At 44.9% G+C, this 12553-nt stretch overlaps 1 protein-coding gene across 2 annotated transcripts in view; it reads right to left on the reverse strand.

Annotated features, from left to right (window-relative positions):
* The window catches only part of foxp4 (forkhead box P4), a 370715-nt gene that overhangs the window by 11877 nt on the left and 346285 nt on the right, over window positions 1–12553 (reverse strand). The gene's annotated exons all lie outside the window — the stretch shown is intronic.

A 12553-nucleotide genomic window follows, 5' to 3' on the forward strand; every position in this document is an offset into this window, starting at 1 on the left:
TTAATGTTAGCCTCATGTCCATCTACCATTGACCCTGAAGATCTAGACTTGAGGAACCTCCATTTTGCCCTATTCCTTGCATTACTTCCCTTTTTAACCTCATTGGTTTCCTCTATTTTGTTTTTACCCTTTGGGAGAAATTGATTTAATAATCCCTGCAGTGAGCATTTGAAAGTAAACCACTTCAGGGCCAAACACTGTCCCTCGAACAATCTATTCTAGTCCAACATCACTAACTATTTCCTCATTCCCCAAAGCCCAATTCCTAAAGTGAAGACTCTTTGTCGGACTCCCTTTATCCAGGGAGAGACTGATATCAGTACAGAGGAGCATAGCTGCCATATTGGGTTGTGATGTGGAGATGCCGGTGATGGACTGGGGTTGACAATTGTAAACAATTTTACAACACCAAGTTATAGTCCAGCAATTTTATTTTAAATTCACAAGCTTTTGGAGGCTACCTCCTTCCTCAGGTGAACGATGTGAAAATGAAGTCCTCGAAATGAAATCGCATTTATAATTCACAGAACAATGCTTGGTGATTACAGACAGTTTTTTCAACTGCCCGTTGCCAAGGCAACCAGTGTGCAGACAGACAGGTGTTACCTGCCAGGTCTCAGAATATACAAATCACCAAAAAAAACAACAAACAAAAAAAAACCAGAGATAGAGAGGTAGAAACATAGAAAAGACAGCAACTGACCCGTTATATTAAAAACAGATAACATTTGTTCGCTAGTGGGGTAACGTGTATCGTGACATGAACCCAAGATCCCGGTTGAGGCCGTCCTCATGGGTGCGGAACTTGGCTATCAATTTCTGCTCGACGATTTTGCGTTGTCGTGTGTCTCGAAGGCCGCCTTGGAGTACGCTTACCCGAAGGTCGGTGGATGAATGTCCATGACTGCTGAAGTGTTCCCCGACTGGGAGAGAACCCTCCTGTTTGGCGATTGTTGCGCGGTGTCCGTTCATCCATTGTCGCAGCGTCTGCATGGTCTCGCCAATGTACCATGCTCTGGGGCATCCTTTCCTGCAACGTATGAGGTAGACAACGTTGGCCGAGTCACAGGAGTATGAACCATGCACCTGGTGGGTGGTGTCCTCTCGTGTGATGGTGGTATCTGTGTCGATGATCTGGCATGTCTTGCAGAGGTTACCGTGGCAGGGTTGTGTGGTGTCGTGGACGCTGTTCTCTTGAAAGCTAGGTAATTTGCTGCGAACGATGGTCTGTTTGAGGTTGGGTGGCTGTTTAAAGGCGAGTAGTGGAGGTGTGGGGATGGCCATAGCGAGGTGTTTGTCCTCATTGATGACATGTTGAAGGCTGCGGAGAACATGGCGTAGTTTCTCCGCTCCGGGGAAGTACTGGACGACAAAGGGTACTCTGTTGGTTGCGTCCCGTGTTAGTCTCCTGAGGAGGTCTATGCGATTTTTTGCTGTGGCCCGTCGGAACTGTCGATCGATGAGTCGAGCGTCATATCCCGTTCTTACTAGGGCGTCTTTCAGCGTCTGTAGGTGTCCATCCCGTTCCTCCTCGTCTGAGCAGACCCTGTGTATTCGCAGGACCTGTCCATAGGGGATGGCCTCTTTACCTATAAAAACTCAGTACCCACAGACCAGTTGAACCAGGAACACTTCTCACCACGATGGACGTCTCGGCACTCTACACCAGTATCCCCCACGATGACGGCATCGCTGCGACAGCATCAATACTCAACACCAACAACAGCCAATCTCCGGACGCCATCCTACAACTCATCCACTTCATCCTGGATCACAATGTCTTCACCTTCGATAACCAGTTCTTTACCCAAACACACGGAACAGCCATGGGGACCAAATTCGCACCCCAATACGCCAACATTTTCATGCACAAGTTCGAGCAGGACTTCTTCACTGCACAAGACCTCCAACCAACACTATACACCAGATACATCGACGAGATTTTCTTTCTATGGACCCACGGCAAGGAATCACTAAAGAGACTACACGATAACATCAACAAGTTCCATCCCACCATCAAGCTCACCATGGACTACTCCTCAGAATCAGTTTCTTTCTTGGACACACGAATCTCCATCAAAGACGGGCACCTCAGCACCTCACTCTACCGCAAGCCCATGGACAACCTCACGATGCTCCACTTTTCCAGCTTCCACCCTAACCACGTCAAAGAGGCCATCCCCTATGGACAGGCCCTGCGAATACACAGGGTCTGCTCAGACGAGGAGGAACGGGATGGACACCTACAGACGCTGAAAGACGCCCTAGTAAGAACGGGATATGACGCTCGACTCATCGATCGACAGTTCCGACGGGCCACAGCAAAAAATCGCATAGACCTCCTCAGGAGACTAACACGGGACGCAACCAACAGAGTACCCTTTGTCGTCCAGTACTTCCCCGGAGCGGAGAAACTACGCCATGTTCTCCGCAGCCTTCAACATGTCATCAATGAGGACAAACACCTCGCTATGGCCATCCCCACACCTCCACTACTCGCCTTTAAACAGCCACCCAACCTCAAACAGACCATCGTTCGCAGCAAATTACCTAGCTTTCAAGAGAACAGCGTCCACGACACCACACAACCCTGCCACGGTAACCTCTGCAAGACATGCCAGATCATCGACACAGATACCACCATCACACGAGAGGACACCACCCACCAGGTGCATGGTTCATACTCCTGTGACTCGGCCAACGTTGTCTACCTCATACGTTGCAGGAAAGGATGCCCCAGAGCATGGTACATTGGCGAGACCATGCAGACGCTGCGACAACGGATGAACGGACACCGCGCAACAATCGCCAAACAGGAGGGTTCCCTTCCAGTCGGGGAACACTTCAGCAGTCATGGACATTCATCCACTGACCTACGGGTAAGCGTACTCCAAGGCGGCCTTCGAGACACACGACAACGCAAAATCGTCGAGCAGAAATTGATAGCCAAGTTCCGCACCCATGAGGACGGCCTCAACCGGGATCTTGGGTTCATGTCACGATACACGTTACCCCACCAGCGAACAAATGTTATCTGTTTTTAATATAACGGGTCAGTTGCTGTCTTTTCTATGTTTCTACCTCTCTATCTCTGGTTTTTTTTTTGTTTGTTGTTTTTTTTTGGTGATTTGTATATTCTGAGACCTGGCAGGTAACACCTGTCTGTCTGCACACTGATTGCCTTGGCAACGGGCAGTTGAAAAAACTGTCTGTTATCACCAAGCATTGTTCTGTGAATTATAAATGCGATTTCATTTCGAGGATTTCATTTTCACATCGTTCACCTGAGGAGGGAGGTAGCCTCCGAAAGCTTGTGAATTTAAAATAAAATTGCTGGACTATAACTTGGTGTTGTAAAATTGTTTACAATATTGGGTTGTGACTGCTGTATTATTGAGGAGCAGTGACACCTGATTGACTTTGTTGCTATTGTTTGTATCCAGCTGCTGCAATGGAAGTCAGTCAGGATTCACATTCCTGATCACTCCCGAGTGACTCCTGCTGGAAAGAACACGTGTGGTTAAAAGCCTGGTCAAGATAAAATCAGGCCCAAGGCCAATATCCTCACTGCCTCGGCTCACAAATGAAGAAAGGGCAAGGAACTGGAGGATTACAGTGTACACCCCAAACTAGATATAAAGGATTACAGTGTACACCCCAAACTGTATATAAAGGATTACAGTGTACACCCCAAACTAGATATAAAGGATTACAGTGTACACCCCAAACTATATATAAAGGATTACAGTGTACACCCCAAACTGTATATAAAGGATTACAGTGTACACCCCAAACTAGATATAAAGAATTACAGTGTACACCCCAAACTAGATATAAAGGATTACAGTGTACACCCCAAACTAGATATAAAGAATTACAGTGTACACCCCAAACTAGATATAAAGGATTACAGTGTACACCCCAAACTAGATATAAAGAATTACAGTGTACACCCCAAACTGTATATAAAGGATTACAGTGTACACCCCAAACTAGATATAAAGGATTACAGTGTACACCCCAAACTAGATATAAAGGATTACAGTGTACACCCCAAACTGTATATAAAGGATTACAGTGTACACCCCAAACTAGATATAAAGAATTACAGTGTACACCCCAAACTGTATATAAAGGATTACAGTGTACATCCCAAACTAGATATAAAGGATTACAGTGTACACCCCAAACTAGATATAAAGGATTACAGTGTACACCCCAAACTGTATATAAAGGATTACAGTGTACACCCCAAACTAGATATAAAGGATTACAGTGTACACCCCAAACTAGATATAAAGGATTACAGTGTACACCCCAAACTAGATATAAAGGATTACAGTGTACACCCCAAACTGTATATAAAGGATTACAGTGTACATCCCAAACTAGATATAAAGAATTACAGTGTACATCCCAAACTATATATAAAGGATTACAGTGTACACCCCAAACTAGATATAAAGAATTACAGTGTATACCCCAAACTGTATATAAAGGATTACAGTGTACACCCCAAACTAGATATAAAGAATTGCAGTGTACACCCCAAACTGTATATAAAGGATTACAGTGTACACCCCAAACTAGATATAAAGGATTACAGTGTACACCCAAAATTGTATATAAAGGATTACAGTGTACACCTAAAATTGTATATAAAGGATTACAGCGTACACCCAAAATTGTATATAAAGGATTACAGTGTACACCCCAAACTATATATAAAGGATTACAGTGTACACCCAAAACTGTACATAAAGAATTACAGTGTACACCCTAAACTGTATATAAAGGATTGCAGTGTACACCCGAAAACTGTAAAGGATTACAGTGTACACCCTAAAATTGTATATAAATGATTACAGGGTACACCCAAAACTGTATATAAAGGATTACAGTGTACACCCAACACTGTCTATAAAGGATTACAGTGTACACCCAAACTGTATATAAAGAATTACAGTGTACACCCAACACTGTCTATAAAGGATTACAGGGTACACCCCAAAACTGTAAAGGATTACAGTGTACACCCCAAACTAGATATAAAGGATTACAGTGTACACCCCAAACTATATATAAAGGATTACAGTGTACACCCCAAACTAGATATAAAGGATTACAGTGTACACCCCAAACTATATATAAAGGTAAACAATTTTACAACACCAAGTTATAGTCCAGCAATTTTATTTTAAATTCACAAGCTTTCGGAGATTTTCTCCTTCCTCAGGCAAATGTTTCAAGATCTCCTTGAAGCCTACGCATTTATACATATTGAACAATACATGGTGTTTACAGACTGCCCCTGCAACTGCCCGTTGCCAAGGCAATCACCGTGTTCAGACAGAGAGGTGTTACCTGCAGAACCCCCGAATACACATTCAACAAAAAAACAAACAGGGAAAAAAAACAGAGAAAAAAAAACACAGAGAGAGGCAGAAACATCCGGAAGGCAGAGAGAGCCAGCAAATGACCCATTATATTAAAAACAGATAACATTTGTTCGCTGGTGGGGTAACGTGTAGCGTGACATGTCACGCTACACGTTACCCCACCAGCGAACAAATGTTATCTGTTTTTAATATAATGGGTCATTTGCTGGCTCTCTCTGCCTTCCGGATGTTTCTGCCTCTCTCTGTGTTTTTTTTTCTCTGTTTTTTTTCCCTGTTTGTTTTTTTGTTGAATGTGTATTCGGGGGTTCTGCAGGTAACACCTCTCTGTCTGAACACGGTGATTGCCTTGGCAACGGGCAGTTGCAGGGGCAGTCTGTAAACACCATGTATTGTTCAATATGTATAAATGCGTAGGCTTCAAGGAGATCTTGAAACATTTGCCTGAGGAAGGAGAAAATCTCCGAAAGCTTGTGAATTTAAAATAAAATTGCTGGACTATAACTTGGTGTTGTAAAATTGTTTACAATTGTCAACCCCAGTCCATCACCGGCATCTCCACATCATATATATAAAGGATTACAGTGTACACCCCAAACTATATATAAAGGATTACAGTGTACATCCCAACACTGTCTATAAAGGATTACAGTGTACACCCAAAATTGTATATAAAGGATTACAGTGTACATCCCATATTGTATATAAAGGATTATAGTGTACACCTCAAAACTGTAAAGGATTACAGTGTACATCCCAACACTGTCTATAAAGGATTACAGTGTACACCCAAAATTGTATATAAAGGATTACAGTGTACATCCCATATTGTATATAATGGATTATAGTGTAAACCCCAAGGTGTATATAAAGGATCACAGCCCACACCTCATGTTGTATATAAAGCATTACAGTGTGCACCCCATATTGTGTATAAAAGACTCCTGGCATACGCCCCATGCTGTCTGTAAGGGATTACACCTCAAACTGTAAATAAAGGATTACAGTGTACAGCCCATGCTGCATTTAAAGAATTACAGTGTACACCCTTTGTTGTATATAAAGAATTACAGTGTACACCCTTTGTTGTATATAAAGGATTACAGTGTACATCCCATATTGTATATAATGGATTATAGTGTAAACCCCAAGGTGTATATAAAGGATCACAGCCCACACTTCATGTTGTATATAAAGGATTACAGTGTACACCACAAGTGGTACATATACGGAATGTTTTGTAGTTCTTCTTTTCTCTCCTCTCCTGAATGGGTGACACTCTCTGGGGTTCAGTCTTATCATTTGAATCCAGACAATGTGTGCGTGTCCGTGGGTAATGCAGCTGCACAGGGCTTCACAGCTGGCCCTGATTCTGTCCTCACCCCACGTCCACACAAACACACGCACGCACACACGCACACACACACACGCACACGCACACACACACACACAAACGCACGCACACACACGCACACACACACAAACACGCGCACGCGCACACGCACACGCGCACACAGCTGGCCCTGATTCTGTCCTCACCCCACGTCCACACACACACACACACGCACGCACACACACACACGCACGCACACACACGCACACACACGCACACAAACACACACACACGCACACACACACACACACAAACACACACACACACAAACACACACAAACACACACACACGCACACAAACACACACACACACAAACACACACGCACACACATGCACGCACATACAAACACACACGCACACAAACACACACACACAAACACACACACAAACACATGCACACACAAACACACACACACACACGCACACAAACACATACAAACACACACACACACACACGCACATACAAACACACACACACACGCACACACACACGCATGTTCCAGCAGGAATCACTGAAATCACTCCTCTCTAACTGCCTCCTTAGCTGTGCTCAGTGCTTCTCAGTAATCAGCAGCAACTCAGGTGCCAGGGTGACTCAGACACTGGAGTCTGGCTGAGATACACAAAGTAGCCAGCTGGTGTCCCTCTCTCGCTATAAATCCAGCCCAGTTTTGTTCTATAAAACACGTCGAATACTTGGAGGAGGTAGTCAGATACACAGAGAGTTTATTCCACAAACCGAGGAAGCCCATCTGATTTTGGGAAGCTTACTTCACAGATTTTAAACTGGGCCTGATTTCGGGAGTACCTGGTTTTTCAACCTCTATAATTTTACTGTCCCTTCGTGGCTCCTTTGTGTGTGTGTGTGTGTGTGCATGTGTGTGTGTGTGTGTGTGGGCCTGTGTGTGTGTGTGTGTGTGTGTGCATGTGTGTGTGTGTGTGTGCGTGCATATGTGCATGAATGTGAGTATGTGTATATATGTGTGTGTGTGTGTGGGCCTGTGTGTGTGTGCCTGTGTGTGTGTGTGTGTGTGTGTGTGTGCATGTGTGTGTGTGTGTGTGCGTGCATATGTGCATGAATGTGAGTATGTGTATATATGTGTGTGTGTGTGTGGGCCTGTATGTGTGTGTGTGTGTGGACTTTGGTGAGGACAGGGTTGAGCTGTGATGCCCTCCGCAGTATCACAGCCGGCTAACATCCGCCGAAGGAATGAATGAGTGTCGTATCAGAGGGTGACGAATGCCCGGGGAGTTGGACCTGAGGACATAAGAAGATAAGAGATAGGAGCAGGAGTAGGCCATTTGGCCCCTCGAGCCTGCTCCCCATTCAATGAGATCATGGCTGATCTGATTCTGACCTCAACTCCACTTTCCCGCCTGTTTCCCATATCCTTTGACTCTCCTGCTGATCAAAAATTTGTCTGACTCAGCCTTGAATGTATTCAACGGCTCAGCCTCCACCGCTCTTTGGGGTAAAGAATTCCAAAGGTTCACAACCCTCTGAGAGAAGAAATTCCTCCTCATTTCCATCTTAAATGGGTGACCCCTTATTCTGAGATTATGCCCCCTAGTTCTAGATTCCCCCATGAGGGGTAACATCCTCTCAGCATCTACCCTATCGAGTCCCCTCAGAATCTTGTATGTTTCAATAAGATCTCCTCTCATTCTTCTAAACTCCAATGAGTATAGACCCAACCTGTTCAATCTTTCCTCATAAGACAACCCTTCCATACCCGGAATCAACCTAGTGAACCTTCTCTGAACTGCCTCCAATGCAAGTATGTCCTTCCTTAAATAAGGGCACCAGAACTGTACGCAGTACTCCAGGTGTGGTCTCACCAGCACCCTGTACAGTTGTAGCATGACTTCCCTGCTTTTATATTCCATCCCCCCAGAAATAAAGGCCAATATTCCATTTGCCTTCCGGATTACCTGCTGCACCTGTATGTTGACTTTTTGTGTTTCATGTACGAGGACACCCAGATCCCTCTGTACCGAAGCATTTTGTAGTATTTCTCCATTCAGATAATATTTTGCTTTTTTATTTTTCACCCAAAGTGGATGACTTCACATTTTCCCACATTATATTCCATCTGCCAAATTTTTGCCCATTCGCTTAACCTGTCAATATCCCTTTGCAGACACTTTGTGTCCTCATCGCAACTTGCTTTTCCACCTATCTTTGTATCATCAGCAAATTTGGCCACAAGACACTCTGTTCCTTCATCCAAGTCATTGATATATATTGTAAATAGTTGAGGCCCCAGCACTGATCCCTGCGGCACCCCACTAGTTACAGATTGTCATTTTGAAAATGACCCTTTTATCCCGTCTCTTTGTTTTCTGCTGGTTAGCCAATCCTCTATCCATACCAGTATATTACCCCCAACACCATGAGCTCTTATCTTGTGCAGTAATCCTTTATGTGGCACCTTATCGAATGCCTTTTGGAAATCCAAATATACTGCATCCATTGGTTCCCCTTTATCCACCCTGCCCGTTACTTCCTCAAAGAACTCTAATAAATTTGTCAAACCCGATTTCCCCTTCATAAAACCATGTTGACTCTCCTGGATTTTATTTTGAGTCTCCAAATGTCCTGCTACTACTTCCTTAATAATTGATGCTAGTATTTTCCCAATGACAGGACAGGCCTGCAGAGCTGAGTATTTATGGTGTTGGGTGTCGGAGGCAGTGAGAGTGGGAACATCGACCACCCAGGTCCACTAAACCCAGCCCGGTCTCTGGGTCCATCCTAATTCACATATCGTGTGCGAGCTGCGGGTGTGAGTCATTCCAGGGATTTGGCAGCTCAACCAGGAAGAGCGGGGGAAGGGCCTTATCTTAAAGGCCTGCGGCAGCTTAAAGGGACGTTAACGTTCTTGGAGCCAAAGGGAAACAGAAGGTTACAGTGAAATTGCAGACACATTCGACCAGCAGTGCTGAAAGTGGCTGGACACCTCGTCTTACAGAGAGGGCAGTGGGCACTTTATTGGATGAAGTATAGGAGAGACGGAGGATCCTTTACCCAGTCGACCGAGACTGCCTCTCACGCAGAATCGGTCAGTTCATTGCTAACAACATTGTTCTGGCCGCAGTGCAGGAAAGCAATGATTTCAGCAGATGTAGCCAGGTAGAAAACCCCATTCAAAACCTCACTTCAAGGTAACGTTTCAACAGTGTATCTTCACACTCACACAGTCCGATGGGAACTTCAACGATTCCATCTTTCTCCCTCATGCAGCTGGGAAAACTTTGCTGCACCTCCTTTCAACACTATCAGGCCCTTTCCCTATACCCTGACATACTGTTCCCCATGACAGCTCCTTCCATTTACGGTAACACAATGACACGTTACTGTAATCGCACCTACGGGTAGCAGGTAGATATTTGGGTATGTCCGAACGTCATAGAATCATGGAATGGTCACGGCACAGAAGGAGGCCATTCGGCCCATCGAGCCTGCGCTGGCTCTCTGCAAGAGCAATCCAGTTAGTCCCAATCCTCCGTTCTTTCCCCGTAGCCCTGCAAATTCTTTCCCTTCAGATACCTATCTAATTCCTTTCTCGAAGCTATGATTGAATCTGCCTCCACCACCCCCTCGGGCAGTGCATTCCAGATCCCAACCACTCGCTGTGTAAAAAAGTTTTTCCTCATGTCGCCTTTGGTTCTTTTGCCAATCACCTTAAACCTGTGTCTTCTGGTTCGCGACCCTTCCACCAATGGGAACAGTTTCTCTTTATTTACTCTGTCTAGACCCTTCATGATTTTGAACACCTCGATCAAATCTCCTCGCAACCGTCTCTGTTCTAAGGAGAACAACCCCAGCTTCTCCAGTCCATCCACGTAATTGAGGTCCCTCATCCCTGGAATCATTCTAGTAAATCTTTTCTGCACCCTCTCTAAGGCCTTCACATCCTTCCTAAAATGCGGTGCCCAGAACTGGACACAATATTCCAGCTGTGGCCGAACCAGTTTTTGTATAAAGGTTCATCATAACCTCCTTACTTTTGTACTCTATGCCTCCATTTATAAAGCCCAGGATTCCGTTTGCTTATTTATCCGCTTTCTCAATCTGTCCTGCCACCTTCAACGATCTGTGCACCTATACCCCCAGGTCTCAATTCTTGAATTCCCTTTAGAATTGTACCCTTCAGTTTATATTGCCTCTCCTCGTTCTTCCTACCAAAATGTATCACATCACACTTCTCAGCGTTAAATTTCATTTGCCACGTGTCCGCCCATTCCACCAGCCTGTATCCTCTTGAAGTCTATCACTATCCCCCTCATTGTTTACTACACTTCCAAGTTTTGTGTAATCTGCAAATTTTGAAATTGTGCCCTGTACACCCAAGTCCAAGTCATTAATATACATCAAGAAAAGCAGTGGTCCCAGCATCGACCTCTGGGGAACACCACTGTACGCCTCCCTCCAGTCCGAAAAACAACCGTTCACCACTACTCTCTGTTTCCTGTCCCTTAGCCAATTTCATATCCGCACTGCCACTGCCCCTTGCCAAGTCTCTGGATTATTAGTTCAGTGATATAACCATTACACCACTGTACCCTTCACAGGAAAGGACGGTGGAAGCAGATTCAATGATAACTTTCAAAATAATGGATAAATACTTGAAGGGGAAAAATTTGCAGGGCTATGGGGAAAGGGCCAGGAGTGGGTCTAATTGGAAAGCTCTTTCAAAGAGCTGGCACAGTCACGATGGGCCTAATGGCCTCCTTCTGTACAGTATTATTCTATGATTCCTGCCAAGTCAATAATTCAGCCCCTACTGCTCTTCTTGCCAGAGGAGACTCACCATAAAGGGAGAAAAGGTGAACCCCCAAACCTCCATCTTTGACAAGGAATTTGCACATGAGGTCAAGGGCAAGGAGAATATGGAGAAAGCAAAAATGAGGAAGGAGGAGGCCTGGTCCCCGCTTCAGCTTTGAGCCCAACTCCTGCTTTTCCTTCTTTCTAAACTGATTCATTCACTCAACACCTCAATTCTGTGGAACCAAGGCGGACACTGGAGATCAACTGGGGTCCACAGATTGATTGCCCTTCTGGGATTTTGCACTTGGGTCTGTGCACACTCTAGTTATCTAGCCATGAGGACCAACTAATGTGAACCCATCGTAAGCATCACAAAGTCGCACTGGCGTCTAAATGATGTTACGTCCTCTTTATTATAATGTGATTATGGAGTTCCTGCCTATTTTGGACAAAACCTTCTGCCCCAAACCTCACCAGAAAACAGAATGTCCCCAAAATGGGTGAGGATCAGTCGGGACTGATCTCTGCCTAATTTTCTGCCCTGTGACACCCGGCCTGGACCGGGAGAGGAGGGAGAAAGCTGTAGAGGGAGCATAGAATCATAGAATGATACAGCACAGAAGGAGGCCATTCGGCCTGCCGTGCCTGTGCTGGCTCTTTGAAAGAGCTTTCCAATTTAGTCCCACACCCCAGCTTTTGCCCCCATAACCCTGCAAATTAGTTCTCTTCAAGTGAATGTCCAATTGCCTTTTGAAAGTTCCTATGGAATCTGCTTCCACAACCCTTTCAGGAAGTGTGTTCCAGATCTTAACAGCCTCCTGTGTGAAAAAATTTCTCCTCATTTCCCCTCTAATTCTTTGGTGAATTATTTTAAATCTATGACCTCTGGTTATCGACCACACTGGCCAGAGGAACCCGGTTCTCCCGACTTGCTCCATCAAAACCCCTCATTATTTTGAATACCTCTATTAAATCTCCCCTTAACCGTCTCT

This window comes from Heptranchias perlo, chromosome 27 (genome assembly GCF_035084215.1).
Source record: "Heptranchias perlo isolate sHepPer1 chromosome 27, sHepPer1.hap1, whole genome shotgun sequence".
NCBI lineage: Eukaryota > Metazoa > Chordata > Chondrichthyes > Hexanchiformes > Hexanchidae > Heptranchias > Heptranchias perlo.